The 5,399-nt window shown below is 35.8% G+C and overlaps 1 pseudogene; it reads left to right on the plus strand.

Moving 5' to 3' along the window:
• Positions 1-4,545, plus strand: part of LOC106147418 — a 4,879-nt pseudogene extending 334 nt beyond the window's left edge.
• Positions 4,546-5,399: the final 854 nt, after the last annotated feature.

A 5,399-nucleotide genomic window follows, 5' to 3' on the forward strand; every position in this document is an offset into this window, starting at 1 on the left:
CGGGCCGGGCGGCGGAGGGCAGGCCGCTGCGAGATAAAATCAAAGAGAAAATTACAGAGAGAGACAAAGGAAAAGAGAGAGGGAAAAAGAAGCACAAAGTAATGAGTGAGATCAAGAAAGAGAACGGAGTAGTGATTTTGCTGAAGAGTATGATAACGGAATTGTACGTATTATTTCCTATGTCAGATATGAAGGTCCTGCTTTTCTTGGTGGGAAAGAGAAATCAAAACCAAATGGAGAAGACTTACAAATTTAAAAAGGTAAAGAAGAAAAATAAAGAAAGAAAAAGGAACACAAAGAGAATGAGAAACGGGAGTGTCTGAAAATGTATAGCAAATCTATTCAGACCATCAGCTCAGGATTGCTATCTTATGTTGCATATGAAACGTACAAAGGAAATCCTAAGTGATAATACAGGATTATATTGGGAAGAATTTAGATACCAGGAACTAAGATCCCCATATTCCAGAGAACAGTGAGTTTCCATTTGTCTCCTTTAGGGAGCCCCGAATTCAGAAAGCACTCTGGAGGTTGGACATGCTGGAGTTCAAGCAGCTCATTCACCCTGAGCATCAGGGGAACGGAGGTGCCTCGGTTCTCCACGCCCACAGCAATGAGCTCTCCCATCTGTCTCCCGTGGAGATAGAGAGGTTTGTGGAAGAGTTTTTGGGTCTAGTGTTCAGTTAAAATGAGAACTCAGCAGCTTTCTGTGTAATAGGTATTGTTCATGGGGCAGCTACTTGCTTGCTTGACATTTTAGACTGCTTTTCATTTAACTTTCCCAATTCTCCAGTGAAAATGGAGATATTGGGAAAGAAGGACACAGAGACAATGACTATGTCCAATTTTCATGCTCAGATAAAAAGAACAATTTATTTTTGTTCTTTTCTTTTGAAAAGAAAAGAACATATTCCCATGGTACTTACAGAGCTGGCCCAATGCGACAAATGAGCTTCGTGGGAGCAGTTGATGAAGTGGGCGATTACTTGTCTGATTTCCGCCACATGTTAGAAGAGTCACTGTTTTTAAAATTCACACTGCCGTGGGGAGACCCTGTCCACTCCCCAGCTGGAGAGTCACAGAGACAGTGGCGATGGCCCCATCATGAGGGTGTGTCCAGAAGAGCAGATGATCCCTGTGTCCCACGTGCCAAAGTCACCTTTCAAAAGGAGGAGAACTTCCAAAGAAATAAGACCCCTCCAGCACCTACTTGGAACCAGTGAGCCTCTTGAGATGCGCTTTGCAGATAAGACAAGAGCCCACACATATCACATCGACCAAGGCTTTGAGCAGCAGACCACCGCTGCTCTGGGAGTGTTGAAGCCTGTGTACTGCGGAGAGTGGCCTGGTTGAAACCAAATAACCAAAGATTTAATTTGTTTTCATGCTGAAGATTTCTCAGAAATAGTTCAATGAATGCAGTTAGATTTGAATGAACCGCCACTGTCCCACTGTGTCCAGTGGGTTCATGATGCAAAACTTAATCAACTGAGGAGGGAAGGAGTCCACTTTGCCAGGATCAGTTCTATGATAATGACATTTCCTTTATTCCAAGGAATGTTATTCATCAGTTCAAGGCAGTTTCCGCTGTATGTAGTTTTTTTTTTTTTTTTTTTTTTTTTTTTTTTTTCCGGGCCCGGGAACTGAACTCACGACCTTGCACTTGCCAGGCAGGCGCTTTTGCCGCTGAGCTAAATCCCCAGCCCCTGTATGTAGTTTTTGAATGGCATGTTCGGCTCAGATTGTACCATTCAAAGGAGGATGTTACTCAGAGTGCAGCTACTCATGAAACAGGGACATCACCAGATTCCACGTCATTAATTCTTGGACCTCATATGGACAACATGATCTGTGCGGTAAGGAAAACCTCCTTGGATTCTGTGTCTTCAGACAAACTTCATTCTAAATATGAATTAGAGCAGATTAAACATGAACCTAAAGCATCAGCATGGATCAAGGAAGAACCTGTGAGTATTAATATTCCTGAAAAGACTAGAGCACCAAATAATATGTATGGGAAGAATATTAAAGCAAACTTGGATCATGTTCAGTTTATGGAATTCAAGATAAACATGGATTCTAACTGTGAAAATAGCAACGAAGAACTAAAGGAAGAACTGTGTCCTGGAAGTCTACTAAGTGTAGCTGATACAAGGCAGCATAGTTCAATATAGGCAAATCAAGACAGAAAAGATGATGACATTTTGTGATGAATTTATACACAGCATTTAATTTTTTAAAAAAATTAATAATGTACTAAAGATTCATAAATTCTGAGAGCAAGCAAAGGACTTCCTCTGGAGTCTGTTACGAATACAGATTTTGTAGTTTGGTAACCTGCCTCAGTGCCTGTCCATAACTGTGAAGTATCAAGCATCGAGGTACAGATACACTGTAAACATTGCAGGTTTATATATAAAGGAATCTTCAAAAAAATCATTTGAGTTGCAGTTGTAGTTTTTAGAATCAGCCTGACACTAGTATATATGTATATATATTTTGTACTATGAGCCAGAATTTGCTTTGATAATTTAAAGCATTTCCATACAGCTTATTTATAGCATTTTTTCATTTTCAATGTGTCTGTGATGTAGTGTACATAGCTTTAAAAAATCTTTTTAGTGTGACTCATATTGAAATGTGAACCACTGAATAAATGTTCACAGTTATAAATATATTTTCTGTTCAGTCTGCAAAGACAAACTGACAATTCAGTTAAATTATTTGTTGATACACTGTTTCTCTATGCTGGTATATCCATTTAGAGTGGTAATTGCGTACAAATGTATGTTTTCAAGTCTAGTAAATACTTAAATGCTCCACACCGTACGAGCATTTAACAAAACCAAGATTCAGTTATGATAACGTGTGTGTATGTGTGTGTGGGAATGTATATATGTATATCCTATTTTGCACAATTTCTTAAATTGCTGAATAAGATGGATATGTGAAACTTCTTAGCCTCATTTCCTGGAATACATTTTCAAATATTCATATGCAACATGAAGAAAGCAGTTTAGGTTATAGAAAAAATTTTAGAAAGTTAGAAGAAAAGGGTATATTAATATTATCCAATCTTTCCAACTAATGAAGATATGTTGCAAAGATTATTCAGCCATAACAAATACTTTTTGTTGTGTATGGAACAGGTAGAAAATTTTCTTACTAGGGGGGGAATATAGCTCAGCAGTACAAGCACCTGCCTGGCAAGCTCAAGGTCCTGAGTTCGATTCACGGTACAAAAATAAAAAGAAAATTTCCTTACTAATAAGTACCTGAGATTTATTTGATTATAAGTGAGTAGTACATCTTTACTTATACAAAGTTTAATTGTGAACAATTCAAATCTTTTAAATTTTTCTTTCAGAATGGGAAAAATATGGCAAAAATCAAAACCATAAGGGCAATGACTTGACTGCCATATACAGAAATATAACTAACAAAATACTGTGTTGCCTCATCTTTCTCAGGATCCTCTCCCTCTCTTAGCATGGAAAACAATTTGGTGTGCTTCCTTTTACAAAGATGCTCTTGAAAATAAATGTGCTACTGCCAGTGCTGACTTAAAGATGAGTAAAAACTATCTCTTTAATGATGAGGTCAGCAATATTTCAGACTGTTTCCACTTCTGTAATTAAAAGTCAAACAAGTCTTTCATGTATGAACAGATGTAAGGAACTCTGCTCATTGTAAACCTATTCTTTGTTTTTTCTATTATTCTGGGTCATACATGGGTTGATAAGTTTCAGTTGCAGTTCTTTGTGCTACATTTCAATATTTTCTGTTCTGGCCTTGTTTGCGGTACCCATCCAAACCCATTTCTAGTTAGAGAGAAGCCGTTTTGAAAGTGGCACTTCACTAGAACAAGTAAAAATTAACAGCAGCAGTAATGTCAGTTTTGGCCCTCATTTTAATAAAAAGGTGGGCAAATATTATTAAAAATCAATATGTTCACAGCGTGGAATGTCTCACGGGATAGGCAAGTCTAAATCATGATAATATAAATAGGGGTTTTATTTTATATGTCACCCTCTTATATTCCTCCCTACCTATTTGATCTGTTTTATTAAGTTAAATTTAGGGATTTGTATCATCTTTGGGAAATAAAGTTCTCAACAAGTCAGACTTGAGAAATAGGAAGGGATATAGTTAAAATAGTCTTGATCTTTTAAAATTGAAAAGTGATATATTTAAGAAGGTATGTTTTATTTGCAGTTTTCCAGTAACATATACATAAATGTACTGAGGTCACACTGCATGGAAATTTTTTTAGGGTAACCCTCTGAAATATGAGCCTTAAGCATTTAACTTGAAGGAGTGTGTATCTGAAATAATGATGGTAGTTGTTTTTTGGTGTACTTTCTGATAAGCTCATTGTCAAACTTATGAAAATATATTTTCTAAAATGCTTAACTCTTTGGAAGTGACGTATACCTAAATCAGTGGATAACAGTAAATCAGTTTGCCTTCAGTAAGGCTTATGTTCTGTGTCTTATGGAAAAAAAAGAGAGAAAATAATAGTTTGAAAAGGATTTTAATATTTTACTTGTGTCTAAAATTTTTATTGTAATTTTTAATTCCTTGATTTGGTTCTCATTTTCTTACTTTTATATCAGGCAACTAAGTTATTCCCAAGAACACTTCCTGCTATAAAACATTAATTATTCAAAGTTTTAGGTCTGAAACAAAAATACCTTAGGTTTTAAAGCAGTAGTTCTAAATCAATCACAGATTTTAACATATGAACCAATCAGGTCTATACATAACTATCTTCACACAAAAGAACAACTTGAAGATATCATAGTACCAATATTATCAATGTCTATTCAGGAGATATTTGGAGATATTTTTTGTTTGTGACACATAAAAAGAGTAGTTGTTACTGGAATCTAGAAGGAAGAGATCAGAGATGCTGCTATACATTCTGCATTGTACAAGACAGCACCCCCAACAAGAGTCATCTAAACTCAAATGTGAATACTGCCAATGTGAGGTATGCTGGTTTATAGGACTGAATACTTTCAACCTCTTCTTTCCCCTCTGTAATATGTGCTGTGTTGAGCAGTGATTCTCAGATAATTAAGTACCTCCTAAGTAAGTCAGTATTACTTTAGAATCCTAATATTCTTCTGGCTCATTTAATTGGTGGTTACTAAGACAAAGTATATAACTTTTAAAATTTGTATTCTAGTAAAGCATATATAACACTACTGAATATCTCTAATCAAAATACATGCAAATGAATATACCACCTTTACAGAAATATGCTTGATATATTTAAGGCTTCATGCTATTAAGATCTACTCAGTAAACTTTTTAGAAAGGCCTGCAAAATTTCAGCAAATATTTGACCAAAGTAAGTAAAAAAGAAGTTTTATATACCATTCTTTGTTGTTTTC

Source organism: Chinchilla lanigera, unplaced genomic scaffold (assembly GCF_000276665.1).
Source record: "Chinchilla lanigera isolate Chin_1 unplaced genomic scaffold, ChiLan1.0 scaffold00156, whole genome shotgun sequence".
Classification (NCBI taxonomy): Eukaryota; Metazoa; Chordata; class Mammalia; order Rodentia; family Chinchillidae; genus Chinchilla; species Chinchilla lanigera.